This window comes from Triturus cristatus, chromosome 4_2 (assembly GCF_964204655.1).
Source record: "Triturus cristatus chromosome 4_2, aTriCri1.1, whole genome shotgun sequence".
NCBI lineage: Eukaryota > Metazoa > Chordata > Amphibia > Caudata > Salamandridae > Triturus > Triturus cristatus.
The window spans coordinates 637,242,311-637,266,224 of NC_140586.1; the positions used below are offsets into that span (position 1 = coordinate 637,242,311).

Here is a 23,914-nt window from a genome sequence, read left to right on the forward strand (position 1 = left end):
GCGTCTCTACAACCCTTTAGTGAAGAAGTTAAACGAGGCTGCGCAAACCCTCAATCCGTAAGCATAACGCGAACATCCTTACGCTGATGCTTTCTCCTTTATCACCAAAATCTTCCCAATTGAGTGGATGGCACTCAATTGCCTGAAACTTAATTCGTCCAAAACAGAGATTATTGTTTTTGGAAATAATCCCAATGTCTGGACTCATGACTATTGGCCGGTGGAACTAGGCAGTTGTCCTATTCCCTCGCTGAAAGCAAAAAATCTAGGCTTAACTGTCGATTGTAAACTGACCTTTAGCGATCATATAAGCACCGTGGTCTCCACCTGTTTATGTGGCTACGAATTTTAAGGAAAATTTAACCTTACCTTTCGGAGGGGAACTTTAGGACGGTGGTCATGGTGCTTATCATGTCAAGACTGGATTACTGTAACAGCATTCTTATGAATGCCCGTCAATACCTGGTTAACAGGCTGCAGATGGCGCAAAATGCGGCGGCAAGGCTGTTACTAGGTATTCCTAAATTTGCTTCGGTAAAAAACTAGATAACGAGGCTGCACTAGCTGCCGGTGAAGCAAAGAGTCTGCTTTAAGGCCCTCTGTACGGTCTTCAAGGCCCTAAATGGGACAGGCCCTCAGTACCTGCAGGACAAGTTTACATGGTACGCTCCCACCAGGACCCTTTGGTCCTCCAGTGCCAAAAAGATTCTCACGCCGTGAGTTAAGAAGGCCAGCTGGGGTGCTAGGAGTTTCAGGACTGGGGCTTCTGTGGCGTGGAATACCTTGCCTTTTTCCTTGAGGAACGCTTCTACTCTTCCTCTGTTTAGGAAGGGTCTGAAGACCTGGTTTTTCATCCAATGATTATTCACCTCCCTCCGATCAGCCATCAATACAGCGCCAGGACACCTCAGGGTAACCGCTGCGCTCTATAAATTCTATTAACATAACATAACATAACATAAACACCTTACAATTGTCACAGAGATCGAAAATGACATCCAAGTTTCTCCATGTACATCGCAAATGAGCACTGTAAACCGAAACACCGGTAACGTTCCTTGATAGCACTGTAGTGTCGCCCCTGTGATGTAACAGGGTGCAACACGGGGTGAACCGTTGTGCGTGTTACTGCGGGGAAGTTGAAGCATCCTTCCTTTGCTTCCTGTGGCAGATGGTATGCACACAGTCCCCGTGACCTAGGAAATAAAGAGAAGCCCGGTCAGATGTAACGACAGAAGCGCGCACAGCCGGGCTCGAGTAAAAACCCATAACAGGTGTCCGCGTCACATTTGCAAGCACGGCGCGCATGATTGGGCCCGCATCAGACATGCACCTCAGCAGCGTTGGCCTCACTGCGTGAGTCATACTCAACAGGCACCACAATAAAGGTAACTTGAGCAGATAAATATAACAATCTTTTATGTGGATGCTTCCCAGGGTTCAAATCTGTATCGTCGCCAAAATGTAAAAGTAAAGGGAAAACATGGCGGCTGGCTAGCAGCAGGTCGCGGGTGACCCGGAGGCGTGTGGCAGTGTTTGGATAGCGGAAAGCGGGATTTGCAGCTGAATATGATGGAGAAGTGGAATTAGGAATATTCGAGGAGAAACTAGCAACTGCAGAGCTCACCAGTGTTTCGAGGCTTTGTTGCAACCCTGTAGATGGGGTCTAGTGCAGAGATAGGCGGCGGTCAATAGAGAGAGCAAACACGGCAGAGCAGCCGTGGGTGAGAGTGGCACTGGAGCTCCGCCTGGGGCGTCGCGCTGCCGCTAGGGTTCTCTTCCGGGGGAGAGGAGGAGCCAGCAGGAAGGCTGAGGGCTGTGGGGAAAATGCCAGCAAGAAGATTTCGCAGCAGTGCTTGATTTTGGACACGGTAGAGGCATAGACACAGCCGCAGTCATTATCTCATCTGGCTCAGGAGCAGGAAGCTAACGGTAAGAGCCATAGGACAGATAAAAGTAAAAAGAAAGCGGAGAGGGCTGAGAGGGGGAGCAGTGTTGATGAGAGTGTTGGAGCCAGCTCAAGAGGAATCTCGAGATACACTTTGAGAAGTGTGGGTAGGGGGAGTACGGTGGAATTTCCTGAGCTGCTGGATTTCCTCCTAAATGTGAAAAGGAGCGAGGGGTGAGGAAGAAGGCGGTAAAGTCTAGGGGTGGATTGTCGAGCAAAGAGAGTACAGTACACAAAAAAGTTGTAAGAGGGGGCAGTTCGGAGCATAACATAAAGGTGACCCCCTCTCTCAGGGCTTATTTTAAAGTACTACCTAAATTCCTGGTGTTAAGGAGCAATCCTGAGATGGAGGCAATTGAGGCCCAACATAACCAACACAATCAACATAAACAATATAACCAACTAGTAGCAGAAGGGAGTACCAAAGGTGCTCCAAATTTGGGGGACTGGTCCACACATCTGAGCCCAAATCGATTTCAAGTGTTATCCTCGGAGACGGGGGGAGTAGCAGAATCTCCGGTGGGGGAAGTATATCCAAATGTCAGTATGGAGTCTTTGGATAAGTTACCTCCTGATTCACAGGGGGAAATCTTTAAACTGTAAAGGGGGGCAGAGTGAGTTAGTGTTTGGGGGAGATACCAGTGTTGGGCAGAAAGAAACGGGTGATGCTGCTATGATCCCTGAGAGTGGGGACCCCTCTATTAGTGTTTTGCTCACTACCCTCACATTAGAGATTCGAAACAGATTTGAAACTTCAGAGATAAATCAGAGAGAAATCAGGTCCGCGTGTGAAGTTTTAGAGAAAAAGATGGATGACCAAAGTGGCATTAGAAGCCGAAGTAAGGGACCTCAAGGAGGAAGTGCAGGTTAATAGGAAAGAGATAGAAGGTCTCAAAGCAAGAGAGAAAGAGCAAAATGAAAGGGTGGAACGGTTGGAGAACTTTCAAAGGAGAAACAATTTAAAGATTCTAAAAGTCCCCGTGGGTAAGGAAGGAGGAGATATTAAAAGCTATGTGGTTCAGATGTTTATAAGAGAGCTACAGTTAGAGGAAACTGAGGAAGAAATTGCTAGAGACATTCAAAGGATCCATAGAGATCCTATCAGGTTAAATACAAATAGAACTAAACCTAGGAGAATTTTAGTTAATTTCCTCACCTACACTCTCAAAGAAAAGATTTTAGCTAAAGCCCTGAAGAACAAAACACTAGAACTGGACGGAGCAAGAATTGAAATAAGATCCGACTTATCTGTAATAACATCTATCAGGCAATGGGAGGTAGGGAAAAGAATGGAGCCTCTAAGAAAGTTAGGTGCTTCGGTCCAGTTAAAATTCCCAGCTCTACTCAAAATGATGATAAATAACAAAATGCACTCTTTCCGCTTCGTTGAGGAGGTGGATAAGTTCATTAAGGAGCTCCAATCGGGGGGTCACTAAAACTTACCACAAAGATGCAGGTGAAGTGGATTCTGCTGAGTGTTGGTTTAAGAGTTAAGCTAATACTGCTTGGTTCATTATTTATTATGCACTTGTTGAGTTTAGCTATTCCGTTGCACGCCTAGTGGTTTCCCACAGGGCTGATGCCATGGGAAGTTGGATAGGGTTTTTCAAGGGTGGGGGTGTGTGGTGTAGGGAGCACAGGGTGGGGAGCATAAGGGAGAAAAATATTTAAAAAAATACCACAAATGTCTTGTTTTTCACCAATTCAAAGGGTAATGCAAGATTTTCTAGGGATGACTGGGAATAGAGCAAACAAGATAAAAATCTTATTGTGGAATGTGAACGGTCTCCGGGTGAAGGGAAGGAGAGATAAGATAATGCAGTATTTGAAGGACTGCCCTGCACAAATTACTATTCTACAAGAGACACATCTTACGGAAGGAAGGAAAGAAGGAAGGAAGATCTTTTAAACACAGAGGTGGGTTTCGCATGTAATCTATACGAGGCAGACAGCAGTTGTTATTGTTATTGTTAATTTATATTTGTAAAGCGCCAAATCACCAACGGTCTCTAAGCGCTACAAGCCATGAACCCAGGAGTGGAATAATGCTTGCAAACAGAACAGAGCTTGGGGTAAGCTTATCCAAACGCCTCAGTGAACAAGATAATCTTAAGGTTCTTCCTGAATGGAAGGAGAGTCACCTCACCACGCAGACTCTCTGGAAGCTAAATCCAAAGCTGGGGAATCACAACCGAGAAGGCACGTCCCCCTAGGGTTGTTCTATTAAAACATGGGAAAGCCAACAGTTGTGCTTCTGAAGAGCGGAGACAATGACCGTCTGATAAGGCATCAGACGGTCTTTAATGTAGCTGGGCGCCGCTCCATACTTAGCTTTATGTGCAATGCATAGGCCCTTGAATCTGATCCTCTGCTTAATAGGGAGCCAGTGTAGCTGCTGTAACATGGGAGTGGTGTGAGATCTTCTTGGCAATTTGAGAATCAGTCGAGCTGCGTCATTTAGAACCACCTGGAGTTCACCAAAACTTTATCGGGGAGTCCTATATATACTGCATTGCCGTAATCCAAGCGTGAAAGGATTAAGGCCGCCACCACAGTACGCATAGTAGCAAAAGACAGCAAGGGTACAAGTTTCCGTAGTTGCCTCATCAATCCCACGCAACTTCCCACCACCGCAGCTACCTGCTTATCCATCATTAGCATGGAATCTAACCTAATACTCAGGCTCTTCACAACTGGCACCGGTATCGGAGTGGTTTCGAGCTCTTGTGGCCAGAAGAGGCTGGACCAGGGTTTAGCCCCTGTGGCAACAGCACGGACCTCCGTCTTGTCCGGGTTTACTTTGAGTGAATTCAAGGTCATCCAGTTTATGGTAAACCGAAGGATGTTCTGTACCTTAAGCTGTGCCTGGGAGGAATTATCAATGCGAATGATTAGCTGGGTGTCATCGGCATAGTTGTAAACCTGACAGTCCAGTTTGGCCAATGCTCCTATCAGAGGTTGGAGATAGATATTAAAAAGCAGGGGGGACAACGCAGAGCCCTGCAGAACCCCACAAGGCAAAGCACCATGCCTAGATGTTCATTCCCCTATTTTAACTTTTTGGGACCGATCCTCCAGGAAGGATACAATCCATTGGAAGACTATCCCAGTAACTACAAACCGACGGAGACGGGCCACCAATTGTGCACGGTTCATCGTGTCAAATGCGCCTGAGAGTTCCAATAGGATCAACACTGAGGGGTGCTTCTTATCAGCTGTTAGCCTTAGCTCATTCAGTACTGAGAGCATCACCAACTCAGTGCTGTTATGAGCTCTAAATCCCGCTTGCCTAGCACGTAGCAGCTGATGTTCTTCCAGGAAGGCTGAAAGCACTCTAAGCACATGTTGCTCAAGCCCCTTAGCCAGGTATGGAAGTCTGGAGATCGGTCGACATTTTTTAAGAATCTTAGGGTCCGCCCCTGCTTTTTTTAGCAGTGGGATTACCATGGCTTCCTTAAATTTGTGTGGAACTTTTCCTGTTGCTAGGGACAGGTTCAGAAGGGATAGTGTCTCTGGCCCTACCACTGGGAGACCTATTTTAAACACCCTCGGAGGGCAGGGGTCTTCCAGTGACCCAGACTTTACTTTGGCCATGATATAAACCAGACCGTTATTATCAAGTGCAGGGAAGACAGAGAGTATGCCTCCCTGATAATCTGGTGGATCAAGCACTGGGAAGGGACACTGACTTATACAAGTAGTGCCTATTTCTTGAATGATATCTCTGACCTTGGTAAGAAAGAAGCCTCAGGAGTCACAGCCCTCCTGATTAACGACCATCCTCAATTCCTTCTTTTTGCTCAGCTCCCTGAGTACTTTAAATGTCACTTTTTGAGTGTCAGTGGCTTCCCTAATCTTCGAATCATAGTAAGCAGATTTTGTGGCTATCAATGAGGCTTTGTAGAAAACTAATTTTGTTTTATAGTTTTCCTGAGCTGATGGCGCATATGATTTCCACCAATGCCTTTCGCACTGGTGAAGGTCCTGTTTTATCCCTTCTAAGTGCTGCAGTATACCATGGGGCGCCCTTTGTTCTGTCCATTATCCTTTCCCGTCGAGCGGGGGCCACCATTATGGCTGTCCTCAACCAATGAGTAAGTTCTTTGTTCACTAGGTCCGGATCACCGGACTGTGTCTCACGGTGAGCAGTCTCGTTTAATGCTAGCCTCAGACTATCATCCTCTATCTTACGCCAATTCCGTACCAGCTGCCACACTGGAGAGGGATGATTTGATCGACAGCATGGTGGCAATTCAAAGCTGATCAGGTGGTGATCTGACCAGCTACAAGGTCTACACTCCGTTGCTATTGTAAATGAGGAGGTAGTCCAAATGAGGTCAAAAGTGTGGCCTTTCTCATGCGTAGGGGTATCCACAATTTGTATCAGCCCTAACATGGTCATATTGTCCCCAAACCAACTAGCCACGCGGTCTCTTGGTATAGAGTCCCAATGATAATTGAAATCCCCTAAAACAAGGATCTGTTGGTATTTTGTACACAGATCACTGACTACTTCATGGAGCAAGTCATTAAACAGCGGGGTAGACCGCGGAGAACCGTATACCACCACTATTATCAGGCATGATGAATTCAGCCCGAGCTTGATCCCTAGGACCTCTGCCCCATCAAGGCTCTCTTCCACTGCCTTCTCAGTGGTCAATGTCCGGCCAAAAAACACTGCCACCCCACCCCTCTTTTGTTCCCCTGTCGGTTGTAAGTCAGAAAGTCGTACTCTTGGGGTAGAGCGGCCACTATGTCAGGGCCAGAAGCATCATCTAACCATGTTTCCGTTAAAGCGAGGATACCAGGTTTTTCCTCTTGGAGTAGCGTAAAGATTTCTAAATTATGTTTTTGGAGGGACCGAGTGTTTAACAGAATGACCTTTAGACCGGGTGGCTCATTCGGGCCAACCGCTCTGCTCCTTTGCACCTGCGTGTCGCCCGTCTGAGGTTCCCCATTAATTATCAGCAGGTTGTCCATCATGAGTTTCTCATTTAAGGAATCTGGGAGAACCATCTTGTGCAATGTATTTTTAAGATTGTGGAGGGCTTCCATGGAGTAAGTCCGCAGTGGACTGGGGTTCCTGGCCCCTGGACCCGGACGGGCGCAGACGGGCTTGCCTTAGGCGCGCCTTTGGGCATGCCAGCGGCGCGTCTGCGCAGCGCCCCTGTTTATATTCATGTGGCTCCCGGTCCCTAGAGCGCGTCAAAAGAGAAGTGACGTCACTCAGGTGACAAATGCGGAAGTAACCATAAGTTAAGCAGTCACAAAGGGGGTAGCATTGTTGGTTAAACAGGGCACAAACATTTCGGTAGAAGGCACTGTTTCAAATATTACAGGAAGTAGGTTTTTAGCAAAGTTGTAAATTTTTGGGCAGAACTTTACTTTGGTGGGCTATTATGGTCCGAACCAGGATGATACGGGTCCTGTGGATGAATTAGTTAATGAGCTTGTGGGCTTCCCGGATCAGATTATTATGGCAGGAGATTTTAACACAGTTTTGAATAAATTGGATAGATCCCTAAATAGCAGAGCTGCAGTTAATCCTAAAATGTCGGATGGGGTGCAACTGTTGATGGCGCAGTGGGGACTGTGTGATATATGGAGATGTAAGGTTGGGTCGCAAACAGGTTTTACATATTATAACAAAAAATATAAACATAAGTCACGGATTTACTATTTTCTGGTAGACAGGGCTGTAAAGGATTTGGTTTTGGAGGTTGAACATGTCAGATCATTCAGCTATCCTTCTTCATATGAGGTTAGGAGAGGGAAATGTAAGTTCAAGATGGATGTTAGACCACACAATTTTATTGGAAACTGAGACTGTTGAGATCCTAAGACAGGAAACAAAGGAGTTTTTCCAGAAGAACCAGGACGATTGGGATCGTCTGAGATGCATACAGGGCCTATTTAAGAGGCAGGCTAGGTGCTCTAGCGGCAGGGGAAAGGCGAGCATACTACAGAAAGATTTTGGAAATAGAAGATTCTGAAGTTGGAAGGGGTTTTGACTACTTGAGGAAGTTCTGAAGGATGCGAAAAGGAGCTGGCTGAAATAATAAACTGAAAGGAGAGTCTGTCAGGAGTTTTAAGCGACAGAGTTAGGAAGAAGTGGGAGTTTAGTCAGTTGGCACATTTTGACTATGGTGAAGGCTGCAGTAAATTACTAGCGCGGAAGACAAAGAGTGATCAAGTTAGAAATTTGATTAAAGAGATTAGTTGTGAAGACTCAGGTGTGGTTCTTAGTGATAGTCGGGGGATCGGACTAGCGTTTCATAGACATTTTGGGAAAGTCTACAAGGAAGATTTGGTCATTGCAGAGGATGACGTGTTGATCTGGTTGGATCATATAGAACATGTGTTGGATGAGGCAATGGCGGTATTGAATGAGGAGGTCACTGGTGAGGAGCTTGAGGAGGTTATTGGGGGAGGTAAAAGGGGAAAGGCTCCAGGGCCAGATGGCCTCCCGCATGAGGTGTATAAAGCTCTGGCTAGTACTATAATACCTATTTTGAGGCAGCTCTTCAATGCAATATTTTTGTCAGACTTTGCTCTGCCTGAATCCTGGAAAGAGGCCATCATAACTCTAATTCCTAAGCCTGGGAAGTCTTTAAAAAGTGTGGACTCTTACATGCCTATTTCTATTTTAAATGCTGACTACAAGCTCTTTGCAAAGGTTATGGCAGGAAGGCTAAATGGGCTTATGCCGCACTTGGTGCATGAAGATCAAAAGGGGTTTATCAGAGGAAGAGCCTTGAAAGAACTGATGTATTCGCGTATAGGTTCTATAGATATGGCCACTGCTTATGACCTTCCTTTGGCAGTAATAGCGTTAGACGTAGCCAAAGCGCTTGATCGCGTAAACTGGGTTTATTTGCAGACAGTGGCCAAACATCTTAATCTGGGTACGAATTTCTGCAGAATACTGAGAGGTATTTACTCTGCTCCGGAAGCCAAAGTGTTAGTTAATGGGTTATTGACACAGGCAGTGAAGATCATGCGGGGTACTAGGCAGGGCTGCCCCCTGTCCCCACTTTTGCTTGACCTTTATATTGAGCCGCTAGCCAGAAAAATAAGGAGAAGTATTGATATATCGCCTTTTGAATTTAATGGCTGGACTAAGAAAATAGGGCTTTATGCGGACGATATCTTAATTTGTACAACTAATTCACCACAGACTTTGAGAGTTGTCCTGGAAATAACAACTGATTTTGGGAAAGTCTCAGGCTATGATATCAATAAGGATAAAACCGAAGTCATGACTTGGAATATGGGGACAGAGGAGATAGAGTGCAAGGCAGAAATTAGATATCTAGGAGTGAGGATTATCTAGAATATTGCAGACCTCACTAGGGCAAATTTTGACAGGGTCAAGAAGGAAATAAGTGCCAGTTTGCGGGGTTGGATGCATCTCCCACTAACATTAGCCGTGTAAATTTAGTAAAGATGATTGTTCTTCCGAAGTTAACTTTCTTGTTCGAAACAATTCCCTTAACTTTTAGGAAAGAGTGGTTCATAAAATTGCAGAGTGAAATTAATTCTTTTATAAGGGCCGCAAATTGCCTGGAAAAAACTTACGAAGAGGTTGGTGAAAGGGGGTTTAGCTCTGCCCAATTTGTTGCTCTATTCCTGGGTATTTTTATTAAAAAATGGTAAAATGTTATTGGACACCACTAGAGATAGGCAGGATGGTTAAAGAAATGTTGAGAAAAGAAAAGGGAGCAAAAGAGGGGTTTATGTATAAATTTGCTGATCCGAAATATTTCAAGAAAGTCACGTTAAAGATTTTAAAGGACTTGGCTGAAATGTGGTACAAAATTAGAAAGGCCCTAAAAACTCCTTACCTTAGCCAGTTGGCCCCGATATGGGATGCACCAGGCTCCCCGGAATGGACTAAGGACATACTGGCTTTACCTTTAAAAGACACGGGCATATTAAGGTGGAAGCAGTTATTGCCAGATGGTCAGTTGATTTTGTGGGGTTGGTGCGAGCAGGTGATAGGTTCAACGTTTTCGAGATTTAAACTCCTCCAGATCCAAAGTTGGTACTTGGCGTTGAGTGAGAAAATAGGGGATCTTAATGAACTTGAAAAAAAACTCTTGTCCAGCGTTGTGTTCAAAAAAGAAATTGCAATGTGGTACTGGTTGATGCTTGAGATGGAAGACGGCGTGTTTACTCTGTCAGAGGATCTGTGGGGAGGATGCTTGTCAGGGACCGCGCTGGAAGACCAATGGCAAGTATCAATGTCTATGCTTTATAAAACAGTTAAACCTGCATATCTGAGGAGGAACCATCTTTTTACTATGCATATGGCTTACTGGACTCCACAAAGGTTATCCAGATTTGGGTCAGGAGGAGTGGTGGCGTGTACTATATGTGGCAGTCTGAATGAAGATGATCTGCACATGTTTATATACTGCCCGAAGATTCAGTCCTTTTGGGAGGCCGTGAGTAATTGCCTGCCCAGTGTTTTAAATTTGCAGATTAAGGTAAGCTTTGCATTGGTTATATTTGGAACCGCAATATACTGTTACTAAGGACAGCGCAAAGTTGGTATTCAATGCTGTGCTCTTAGCGCACAGGGAGATCTGTAAACTATGGGTATCTCCGACTCCAAAAATTGAGGATGGTTGGCTGAAATCTATGAGATATATTGCTAAGTTGGATATTTCGGATCAGGGGAAAAAGAGATATGAATTTTGGACTCCCTTTGTGTCCTGGTGTGGTCAATGAATGGGGTAATTGGAACAGTGGTCCAATGATTAAGCCTTCACCTGCCTCAGCTGGTTTTAGTCTTCTCTGTGCGAGCAGAAGGACATGGGAAAGGGTCTGTGGTCGAATAAAGGGGGAGGTTTCTCAGTAAAATCCAAGGGCGCTGCTCTGGGAGCCTTCAACTTATTTTTCCCCTTTTTTCAGCGTCTGAGGTTGGAAAACCCAGGGTTGGCATTGTTAGAAGAAGGGTGGAATTGAGGCAAATGAGGACAAAATAGGAAAAAAAATGTAAAACTGAAAACGATCCACAATGAAGAATTTAAGAAAAGGCTTTATTGGAGCATCCACACATCTTCACCTCCACATATCAATTGCCGTCTCCCATTCCAGGAACTTAGAACATAGATTAACCCTAAACACAGTGACAAAAACAAAGATAGCTACAAAGCTAGACTGTACTCTACTGTGCACCCAAACTGTACAGAATACTTACATCTAACATTCAATTACTACACTGTCATTGGGAAAAAAATAAAATGTGTACGTTAGGATGCTATCTTAAACTAATTGTACACGTTTTTATAGATTAAGGTTAAGATTTGCACTCTTGTTTCATAATTGCGCAGAAGGTGTGAAATGCATTTAAGACATTATTCTGTTTAAGGTGTAAAATGCATTTTATAATTCAATCAAGTGAGCCTTCGATTATTCACTATGACAAAACGACGCCTCACCAGTTTAAGAGGGCCGCCCCATTTTCATACCGCAGAGTGCAATTTCTAGTTTATCCGTCCCCTTACCTGCCGAGACTCATTTTGAGAAGGGATGTGCACTGTTGTCTTGGCGCACAGCGCTCTGCCAGACTGCAGTTCAGTCATCCGTTATAGCAGGATTCAGCTTGACAGCCGAGAGGGTGCAAAAATGCGTGATTTTGCATCTCAGTGCGGTGATGCTAACCACAACACAGAAATGTGTTAGACTAACGCCTGATGCGTGGTACTTGGCAGGGCTGCAATGTGAGTTAAAACATGCACATAGGTTTTTTCATATCTCACACGCGCCTGCTTGCTTTCCCCATGGATGCTTGTACACGGGTGAGGCAAAAATAAAAAAGGATCATTCAAAAAGTCAGCAGCACACTGAAGCAGCCTACCGCACTTTAGCACCGGGAATAAATGCCCTGCATTAACGGTATTTTAGATTGCAAATAGCGGCCATTTTAACTTGGTCACTATGTTCTGAAAAAGAAAGGAAGGAAGGAGACACTCCAACATTCCACACTCCAACATTCTCACAACCAGTCATCCAGGCTGAGAAGCATACTACAGAGACCGACTGCATAACTCCGGTCCTGTAATATTTATTTTAGGAGCAAACTATCTGAATGAGTGTTAAAGCGAATGAAAACTATACTATTTTTTTTAATGAGCAAAGTCTTTCAAGAGGTTAGAACATTTAGATACTACACAAAGTAAGCATGCAATTAGAAAACAACGTAGCTGATGAATAAGGCTCTTTATTGGCATTCTGCTGTAGTTGTGAAACATTGAGAACCGGGCTACCATGGTTAATGCAGCAGTGAAACATGGTGGCGCTGTTGTAATAACACTGAGCATGTGAGCTTGAAGGCGAGCTACATTAGTAGAAGAAGGACTTGCATGTTTGTCTGTCTCCATGGCGACTAAAGGACGCGGCTGGTTGCTCCGCAGCATATCTCCCCGCTGACAGCACTTGAAAGTCACTCTGAGCAGCGAGGAAGAGTTGGCATCAGTCCCACGGGACCAGTCACTTGAGCCCTAGTGCCGGATGGATCACCTGCGCTGTTACAAGTATTTCACTCCACCTGGGAATGCACAGCCTTCATTGTAAGGATTTATGGGGGGTTCTGTTTCCTCATCCTCACCATGCTCGTCAATACCTTCTGGGTGTGCCTGAATTAAAGAAGGAAGGAGAGCGGGATGGGAAGGGCTTTGGTGCAGAGGCGGCGAAAATGGATCAGCTGTGAGTGGTGGGTTGTTTTAGGATTGAGGTACAGGGCGAGTTGTGAAGAGTCCGTGTTAAGTTTTGCCCTTATATAACTGGGAAGCCGCGTAATTAGCCGCAGCACCTATATGATCGGTGTGATGGGTGCTTTGGGACTGCTAGGGTGTGTTTTGCATTATTCGTAAGTCAGAAATAGAATGGATCCTGTGAGACCTGAGAAGCGTTACGTTGTCGCCTCCTTGAACTGGAGATAAAGGAAGAGATGGGTGAGGTGAGGTGCAAAACTCAAAGTAATAGCTGAGCCAGCAGTAGAGAGCTGCTATAAGGGTGAATGCATCTATTGTTTAGCACATGCCAATTTTAATACGTCTCTCAGAGTCGTGTAATCAAATGATTTAAACGAAATGCAGATTACATGAGAAAATGCGATGCGGTATTTCTTACAACTGCGTATCGTTTCAGTGCATATTATTGAGGAGGAATAGACACGATTATACATGAATTCTGGAAAGTGTGTGTCTTAGAAACGAATTAGGATAGTTTTTCATAGTATAAAGTTAAATATCGGAAAGCTAAATATTCATATGATATTACCACAGAGCTTCATTGAACAAACACAATCACACATCACTAAATGCAATCAAGTAAGTAGGTCAATGAAGTCGCACGTAAAGTGCCCTTGTTGATAAAGGTAGAATGGGCGCATTTATACTCGGAAAGAGCTGAGCTGCAGGGCGCTTGTTGATAAAGGTGCATGGGCTGCAATGATAGTTGGAAAGTGTTGATATGCAGCAGCTGTGTTTATAAAGGAACAGGGGTTGCATTGAACTTTGGAAAGAGGTGAGCTGCGGTCCCCTTATTGATAAAGGTACATGGTCTGCACTGATAGAAGAAAAGAAGCGAGGTACAACAACCTTGTTGATAATGGTACAAGGGCTGCATTTATACTTGGAAAGAGCAGAGCTGCAGTGCCCTTGTTAATTATGATACAAGGGGCTCCTTTATATGTGGGCAGTGCTGAGATGCGGTGCCCTTGTCTATAATGGTACAATGGAGGTGCATGCAAACTTGGAAAGAGCGGAGCTGCAGTGCCACTGTTGATGATGGTACAAGGGGTGCACGTGTACTTGGAAAGAGCTGAGACGCAGTGCCCTTGTTGATAATGGTAGAATGGGCGCATTTATACTTGGAAAGAGCTGAGACGCAGTGCCCTTGTTGATGATGGTACAAGGGGTGCACGTGTACTTGGAAAGAGCTGAGACGCAGTGCCCTTGTTGATACTGGTAGAAGGGGCGCATTTATATTGGAAAGAGCGGAGCTGCAGTGCCACTGTTGATGATGGTACAAGGGGTGCACGTGTACTTGGAAAGAGCTGAGACGCAGTGCCCTTGTTGATACTGGTAGAAGGGGCGCATGTATTCTTGGAAAGGGCTGAGACGCAGTGCCCTTGTTGATATTGGTAGAATGGGCGTATTTATACTTGGAAAGAGCTGAGACGCAGTGCCCTTGTTGATATTGGTAGAATGGGCGCATTTATACTTGGAAAGAGCTGAGACGCAGTGCCCTTGTTGATAATGGTAGAAGGGGCGCATTTATATTGGAAAGAGCGGAGCTGCAGTGCCACTGTTGATGATGGTACAAGGGGTGCACGTGTACTTGGAAAGAGCTGAGACGCAGTGCCCTTGTTGATACTGGTAGAAGGGGCGCATGTATTCTTGGAAAGGGCTGAGCTGCAGTGCCCTTGTTAATTATGAATGATACAAGGGGCTCCTTTATATTTGGGCAGTGCTGAGATGCAGTGCCCTTGATGATGGTACAAGGGGTGCACGTGTACTTGGAAAGAGCTGAGACGCAGTGCCCTTGTTGATACTGGTAGAAGGGGCGCATGTATTCTTGGAAAGGGCTGAGCTGCAGTGCCCTTGTTAATTATGAATGATACAAGGGGCTCCTTTATATTTGGGCAGTGCTGAGATGCAGTGCCCTTGATGATGGTACAAGGGGTGCACGTGTACTTGGAAAGAGCTGAGACGCAGTGCCCTTGTTGATACTGGTAGAAGGGGCGCATGTATTCTTGGAAAGGGCTGAGCTGCAGTGCCCTTGTTAATTATGAATGATACAAGGGGCTCCTTTATATTTGGGCAGTGCTGAGATGCAGTGCCCTTGATGATGGTACAAGGGGTGCACGTGTACTTGGAAAGAGCTGAGACGCAGTGCCCTTGTTGATACTGGTAGAAGGGGCGCATGTATTCTTGGAAAGGGCTGAGCTGCAGTGCCCTTGTTAATTATGAATGATACAAGGGGCTCCTTTATATTTGGGCAGTGCTGAGATGCAGTGCCCTTGATGATGGTACAAGGGGTGCACGTGTACTTGGAAAGAGCTGAGACGCAGTGCCCTTGTTGATACTGGTAGAAGGGGCGCATGTATTCTTGGAAAGGGCTGAGCTGCAGTGCCCTTGTTAATTATGAATGATACAAGGGGCTCCTTTATATTTGGGCAGTGCTGAGATGCAGTGCCCTTGATGATGGTACAAGGGGTGCACGTGTACTTGGAAAGAGCTGAGACGCAGTGCCCTTGTTGATACTGGTAGAAGGGGCGCATGTATTCTTGGAAAGGGCTGAGCTGCAGTGCCCTTGTTAATTATGAATGATACAAGGGGCTCCTTTATATTTGGGCAGTGCTGAGATGCAGTGCCCTTGATGATGGTACAAGGGGTGCACGTGTACTTGGAAAGAGCTGAGACGCAGTGCCCTTGTTGATACTGGTAGAAGGGGCGCATGTATTCTTGGAAAGGGCTGAGCTGCAGTGCCCTTGTTAATTATGAATGATACAAGGGGCTCCTTTATATTTGGGCAGTGCTGAGATGCAGTGCCCTTGATGATGGTACAAGGGGTGCACGTGTACTTGGAAAGAGCTGAGACGCAGTGCCCTTGTTGATACTGGTAGAATGGGCTGCATGTATACTTGGAAAGAGCTGAGCTGCAGTGCCCTTGTTAAATATGATACAAGGGGCTCCTTTATATGTGGGCAGTGCTGAGATGCAGTGCCCTTGTTGATGATGGTACAATGGAGGTGCATGTGTACGTGGAAAGAGCTGAGATGCTGCGCCCTTGTTGATAACTGTGGAAGGGGCGCATTGATATTTGGAAGGAGCTCCTTGTTTGAGGTGCAGTGGGTGTACAATTGTAGGTATGCATGGGTATTTATGTACTACAGACATTACCAAAAGGCAGCGGGCTGCTGATAGTTGAGAAGAAGTGAGCTGGAGCACCCTTGCTAATAAAGGTACAGAGAAATGTTAGAACGAGAAGGTGTGAGCTGCAGCACTCTTAGGATAATGTACGGGATCTGTTTTGTAATTTGAATAAGGAAATGTAGCACCCTTAAGATAAGTATATAAGGTGTGCTTTGAAAGATGCGAGGGGCATTCTGAAGCACCTTAAGCCTAAGGGCATTAATATGATTGTTGCTAGGAGAGATGGAAGGATAAGATTTGGGTTGAAATCTGTAAAAGTATTGTCCTAACAGTTCAGGTTTGGACTGATCTCTCTGGTTAGAACAAATATATAAACCTATTTTCTGTTCAGGTCTGGATATATCTTTGTTCTTGTCAGAGAAAAATACAGCTCTTTCGGATCTGCTTTAATTAAAATTTGAGTTACATGTCATTTCCATTCGACCCGGTTGCTTGCAGAAGGGATTTCAGACTTTCCAGTGAACTGTGATCGAGAAAATTTCAGGATAGGCTAGCTTAGGTTTGTAATCTATTCATCAAAACAGACATGTACAATACCTTGTGCGCTTTCCTTCAAACTAAAACATTATGTAATGCCAGTAGGTAATGTGATCTACATTTACGAAACAAAGGTTTATCCAACATTAAACAAGTACACAATGTAGGTTCATGTGGAACAGAGATTTATACAGACCCAAACAGGCCAGAACAAATTAAAACTTTTGGGACAAAGGTATACAGTGGCATCAGTTTACTAAATGCATCTTGAATTGGTTATGTTAATTGGTATCTGTTTATTTCAGTTGGTGCTTCAATTTAGCAGTAAAATTGACCTTATTTTTTCCCTACTAGAGAAACCCATTTTAAGAATTCATTTGGATGGGTGACTACCCACTTTAAGGAATAATCAGAACCCATGTCGTGGTGAGCCTTTAAAGTCATTAAATTAATTGGTAGCTATAGCACAGAACAGAAAGGTACAACTTAGGGCAATGTCTAAAGTATTTATGCATTACCAAAAAAGTAAGAAAGTCAAAATGCAAAAGAATGACAACCCCAAACCAAATAAAAAAAATAGAGTAAAATGTAATTAACAAAGTTACAGCAAAATGACCAGTGGTAATGGAGATATGATTTTTTAAAGATTTAAGTAAGGATAGCGCCAAGTAGTACAAAGTGCCAGTGATAGTGTATGGTCGTGGTAAACAGGGACGTAGGTGTAATGTGAGCCTGGCTGCGAAGGAATATGGGTCAGATACACCAAGCAGGTTTGTCCTCGTCAAAGATTTTACCTTCTGACTTAGTCCTTTAAGTCCTAATCCACCTCTAGAATGCACTTCTAAAGCCCACAATGACCTCAGGGAAGGCATATAGAGACTCACAAGGTGTCAGGCAGAAGTCAAAATGGCAGGGTGCACTCCAGGTCCAGTTTGCCACTGGTCAGCTGAGCAGCTGCAGGAAAGAGCTCTTGTAGCTTGTTGTATCCCTGTAGTTTGAACAGGAGGTCAACCCTATGATCCCTGGAGTTCACTTGTCCTGGGTACAAAAGGGGCAGGTCTAGTCCTTCAGAGTTCCTCTGAGTCCACAGGTCCTCTAAGTCCACAGGTCCAGTCCTCTTGTTCTTCCTCGGGTCGAGGAATGTTTTGATTGACCCAGGTCCTAGAAGTGTTCTGAAGTGGGTGCCTTGAGTTGCCACATTTGTGCCTGCCACTAGCTAGTGGGTTGGAATGACTCCTGGGCATGACATAACCAATGAGGGCAAAGTACCAGGGGCCAACCCTACTCACGTCGGGGATTTTCAGATGGCAAAAATCTTCAGCCACACTAAAATTGAGCTCTGAGGGCTTTGTGTGTGTTTGGGAAGTGCACTATGGTAATCCTAATGTCCTCCCTCATCTAACATAGAATCCAGTTTGAAGAAGCCCAGTAAACCCAGACACAGAAGCCTGGTAGAACACAAGGCGGTTTTCCCAGCAGCCATACAATAGATATACAAGAATTTTCTTGGCATCCTGTTTACCTTCCTTTAAAGTGAACCCCCTGTGTCATATGTATGTAAACCCAGCAGACCTGTCAATCAAGATTTGACACTGGTATGTCTAAAAGGATGACTACAGCACACACTCTACATAATATGTGAGGATCAGAGGAGTCATCACTGCCCACTCAGATCAAACTATTGTTTTTCCTCAGAGACATTTCACGCCTTTTTCGCACCGATTCAAATGCTAATCTCTGGCTAGGAGAATTTGGAGAATCAATACAAATTAGCCTCCAGGAATTTCAGGCATGGAAAAGGTAACTTTCTAAAAGTTACTTTTCCTTAATATTTATAAAAATCTGCATTCTGCATTGAATTGGATTTTTAATAACTATTAAAAATACTTGTTTATTTTTCTAGTTAGTTCCCTAGCAGAGATACAATATTCAAATTGTAATCTGTACTCTGGTTTCTACATAGGACACCTAGGCCTGCCACCATGAAAAATTGCTTTTGAGTACTAGTCACTGTAAGGATATTTTTATCATTACATTTCTATATATCCTACTTTTAAATACCATGCACCTTGCAGACTACAAGGCCTACTTAGGGGTTAATTATTAAAATTTAAAAGGGAGGTTTTGACCTGTCAAAGTTGTTTATTTTGATAGGGTGGATTGCAGTTTTAACATTGCTACAGTCAAGCTACACTGGTAGGGCTGAAGTCATGTATACACTGCCATTGTAGTGGATGGCACAATAGGTGCTGCAGTCCACATGTTACATTTAACTTGCGGGCCATGAGTATACTGATAGTACCATATACTTATAGAACCATATGTTCCATATACTATGGACTTATAGGTAAGTTATATATGCCAATTAGGAGTATACCAATTACATCATGTTGAAAGGAGGAGCATAGGCACCTTACCACAGGTTAGCAGGGGTAAAGTGCATAGAGTTCTAAAGGCAGCAACATTTTTGGGTCCAGCAAAAGTCAAAAATTCTGGGATGACCACGCTGAAAAGGCAAATTTCCTACTCTCATTTTCTGTGACTAGATTAATTTGAATCCACTTGCAACTGATCAAAGGAAATGTCTACTAAGGTATACAGTGTTTGCTTCTGGAGAACGAAAATGTGGTGTTTCTGTTTGAGTTGCAGCTCCTGCTGAGCCATTTTGAATAGGTGAGTTGCAACACAATTTGCAAAGATGTATATAGCTTGCTGTGAGAGGTAGGAAAGGAATGAGTAAACTGGATCATTATTTTAATATAAATGTAGGGCGTATTGTGAGAGTTGGAAAGGGGTAAGCAGTACAAGTCATCCAATGATAGTTGAGAAGCGGTAATGTTCAGCACCTTTATGGTATATGTACAGGTAGTACACAGTGGGACAAGGAGAACTAGATCACCAAATAATAGGAGTACAGATGGTGATTATAATTTATTATAGTACATGACCGGCATAGAGGCACAGCAGATGGGTAGCTATGTTATGTTAGTATCTGTATAATGGACATCCCACCCGGGAAGGTATCCAGATGCTTGAAACATGAGGCTATGCCAGCTACGACAAGAGCCTTGTGGAAAAGCTCTTCAGATATGAGAAAGCAAAAGACACACAATTGATGGACGGAATGCAGAACAAATCAGTCTTGACCCTGTGCCTCATGGGAACAGTCCAGCCCGAACTGCCAAGCCAGGTCCCGGTTTCGGGGTTCTCATGAGGCACAGGGTCAAGACGGATTTGCATATGGCTAGGTTCAAACTGGAACGGCATGGTGAGCAAAAAAACGATGGATTTAGGCCAGGATCTCTGTACTGGGGTGAATGTATGACATTGTTCTGCATTCTGTCCATCAACTGTTGTTTTTGCATTCTTCAGATATGAGAGACACGCGCGAGGATTGATTTCTGGTCAGGGTGTGGAAACTGATGCTGCTGTTAAGGTATATGGGATTTTGTAGGGCTTTGTATGTGTGTGTGAGGAGCTTGACGAGTGTGCATTTGTGGAAGAAGAGCTAGTGGAGGTCTTTGAGATGTATGAAGATTTGTATTCCGGTTGGCATTCTAAGCGTGAATCTGGCTGCTGTGTTGTGGATGAACTGGAGTCTCTCTGTGGGCTTAGTGGTGATGCTGAGATAGAGTGAGTTGCTGGTTATAAAAGTGTAAAAATCGCAGATTTCTAATTTCTTATTTGATGTGTCCCATGAGCCTGATGGTTTGGGATGTATTACTGCTTGCAGCTCTTTCAATATTGCATAATACTGACAAACCCTGGGCGTGGTGCTTCCCATTTATAGTCTATTAATCTCAGGCCAGATTGGTGGGAAGGAGTAGCACAGGACCAACTGTGAAAGCTGAGGTGCTAAGTAGACCAGCTCCATATTTAGCAGATAAAGAGCCCTAGGCTGAGAGGGGGGGCAGTTTAGTTTTGATACAAGCCTTAGTTTTCTTCTTGCCCACTGAAAGCCCTTGATTGACTGTCTAATGCCATATGCGTTTGTTTTGGAATAAGTAAGGGATTTAATACCAGTAGATGGCTACTGTAGGGATCCACCACAACTTTTATCATCTGAATTTTACCACCAAACACAGAGAAAAATATTTGTTTATCTAGTATAAGATTTGCTAGTTTTGGTCCCCAGTGATTCCAGATTGTCTTCCACGATCTTTCTCATGCCTTCTTTTACTAGTGCACCAAAATATTTCAGATTGCTTGGGAGCTTATGGAAACCATGGCCTTTCCAGTGTGACAGACTGTGCCTTGCTACATTTCAGTTGTGCTGTGAGCAACCGGCCCGTTTATTCCACCTGGTCATGATGTCGCCATTTTAATCAAGATAAGACATATTCCTCTTTTGATGTGAATAAATCATTTATTTGTACTTTTCCAATTCCAAAATTTGCAGTGTTTTGGTAGTTTGGCTTATCCCTGATCTCTCTTTTCAGGTGAGATGTTTCTGTATAGTTTCTACGTTTTACTAGAAGAAGATTCTTCATCATCTGTCACCTCAGTGTGAATGAGCTTTAAAGCGGTCTCAAGGGGAGTCTGTATTGGCAATGTAGCCCACCTTAAAAAACTTGGATGTCAATTTAGGGAAAAATTAGAAGAGGACATATAAGTGATAGAAATAAATTACAGGGTGCCTCCATCACACTGCCTTTTAAGAGAGGTTATCTAACTCAAGGGTCAGTTGCGCATCTTAGATACAAACAAAGCAGAACTATCACTACTGAGGTTAAAAAACCTCACCTACAAAGCAGAACTATCACTACAGTGGTTAAAAAAGACCGACCGACCGACCGACCTTCCTGGACGCTACCTCCATACCCAGCTTGGTCTAAGCATGAGACAACGACGCACAGGTAAGGATCGGGGCGGGTCTGATTTTGATTTTGTTATGCTGAGACGCTTTTTGACTAAGTTTTGCTGAGACTCTCTCTGAGCCTTCTGACTAAGTGTTTTGCTTAAATTAGGCATATTTGAGTTATGTGCACGGAATACTCCACCTAACTTTTTAAACACTTAAAGATTGATAACACTCACTTTCCTGTCCTAGGTAATGTTAGGATTTAGAGATCTGTTCTTCAGTCATATTCTCGCTGCGTAGACAGCGTAATCACACACGTTAGAGTTTTGTGGACTTGTCCAGATTTATTTGCAAGATTTTGAGAAAGAGATGAACGTTTGTTTGATTCATAAGACTTGCTAGGCATATACCAACCTGTACACACTGGGTCATTAAATGCATCATACTAGCGGCATCTATACTTTTGCCATGTTCTGGAATGGATGTTCACCTCACATGCAACATTGGAGTTGGTGTTTTCTCTCTCTGATTAGTTGACAGAGATGAGATTACTTAGACATATGGACATTTGTATATATGGAGTGATCTGTCAAATAGTTTGAACTCTAAAGTTCTAATTTCACTTGCCTTTCTCCCTTTTGGTTAGAGCGGGACCTCTATTGACCTGAGTTGGTACCAGGCGAGGTGAGGTCCAGTCCTCGTATCAGACGGGTGAGCAAAAACATTTTTTAGACTATAAGTATATTATAGACTTGAAGCTAGATTGAGGCTATTAATACCATATACCTCAAAATACTTACCAGCTGTAAGATTTTGTAATTATATGTTTTGTCATTTAGAGTACCACGTTTTGAATTTTAATTTCTTTTTACAGATGTTCTACATATCCCGCTGATACGGTAGGATCAGTAAAAGACACTAGAGGTTGTATTAATTCCAACCTTTATGTTTATTGTTTCTCCTTTTTCACCCTTCACATTTCTGATAATATTTTTGTTTTGCAGTACCAATAGTATTAAACAGACAGGTCCTGAAGAAAGCCGCGGATCATTTGTCCGGTAGGCTGAAACATGTCGACCGTTTTCTAAACAGTGATTTTTTTACAATTGCTCATTTTGCACTGTTTTTAATGAGAATTGCAATAGATGTCTCAATAAATAGTTTTTTCTTTTGCAAATTCTCTTTTAATTCACACACACACAATTGCACTGCACTTATCATTCCCACATTGATTTGGGGTTTCCTTATGAAGTTTTCCAAGTTTCTTGAGAACATATTATTTCTCTCGGTTCTTTTGTCTTTTCTATAAGACTCCCTTGAGAACAATAACCACCCATGATCCCTCTATGATCAAGAGGATGGATACCCAAATGATGATCATGATCACGTTGGTGAGTGATGGGAATCCAATCACTGACAAGAGATTCTTCACTCTATAATCTTATCTAATTTTTTTCTTGTGGCTTGCTCTTGATGACAAATCTGTTCAGGTCTTTCTTTAATCAAATTGTTGGTACATTCAGACCCCGGATTATTTGTGTTTTTTGGTTAAAAAAACTTCACCTACTCAGAGGGAAATAAGGGGGAGGGGCAGCTAGGTCGTCTACGACGAATTAAAGAAGAACAGGGATTTGAGGGAAATATTGCTTGACAATGGTGAATGAGTCATCCGAAGAAGGGAAACCTAAAGCCTTCTTCGACAATTATGCCAAACTTTACACAGTGGAACACTCTACAGAATCATTACAGGAAGAATATTTGAAGGCCTGCTGCATCACAAAGATTGCACATTAACAGGCAATGGACTCAGTGGACCCGATTTTAGAGGCGGAAATTAAAGCACCCATCATCTATTTAAAAATTAAAAAACTACCAAGACCTGATGAATACCTTGAGGGGGGATATCTATAAAGCTTTCACAGGACTACTAATTCCCATTGTAACAAGGCTTTATAATTCATTCGCCTCCGACAATGGCTGAAGCCATTATCTCTTGAATACATAAGCAAGGGAAGGATCCTGAGAAGTGCTCATCCGATTGACCTATAGAACTTCTGAACTTTGATGTGAAGATTATCATGAAGATATTGGCATAATATCTAACATCTAAAGAATATACTTCCATATCTCCTTCACCCAGACCAGTCAAGATTTTTAAAACACTGGCACAAGACAATATTAGAAGAGTAGGCCACCTAGTCAAAAAAGCAAAAACAAAAAGTAAAACCAGCAATTGTAGTGGCACGAGTTTCAGAAAAAGCATTTGACCCGGTGGACTGGCAATTCCTTGTGTGGGTGCTTAGGGAGAATGGTATGGGTACAATGTTTATAGCAATGACAATGGTGCCCAAGTCAAGACTAATACTTAATGGGGAGGATTCACTGGACTATTCAGATTGAAGAGGGGCACTCATCAGCATTGTCCGCAGTCCCTACTCCTCTTCACTCTTAACATTGAAGCATTAGCCAACCACATGGGAGAAAATGGGGAGATATTGGGCTTACAGTTTGTACAAGATGATCATGCTCTTCACTGACAATGCGCTTCTGAGCTTGGCAGAGCTGGTGAGGTCTCTCCCCAGATTACAGACCTACCTCGAATCATTTTAGAAGCTCGTTGGCTTTAAACTTAATACCTCCAAATTGGAGATCTTAAACCTGAACCTCTCACAGCAGAAAGTAGATGAAATTAAAGAATGAACTGGTTTTCAATGGCCATCGAAATGCATTACATATATT

At 43.7% G+C, this 23,914-nt stretch overlaps 1 protein-coding gene across 4 annotated transcripts in view; it reads left to right on the forward strand.

The window, feature by feature from the left end:
• The first annotated feature begins 12,391 nt into the window (after nt 1-12,391).
• Nucleotides 12,392-23,914, forward strand: part of C4_2H1orf141 (chromosome 4_2 C1orf141 homolog) — a 191,032-nt gene continuing 179,509 nt past the window's right edge. For 2 of the 4 annotated variants that reach the window (XM_085602327.1, XM_085602328.1), the window contains exon 1: nt 12,392-12,525. The gene's annotated coding sequence lies outside the window, so the exon portion shown is untranslated. Of the gene's footprint in view, nt 12,526-20,813; nt 21,231-21,821; nt 21,887-22,049; nt 22,100-22,179; nt 22,234-23,914 lie in introns of all 4 variants that reach the window. The other 2 variants (XM_085602325.1, XM_085602326.1) reach the window with 2 other exon arrangements.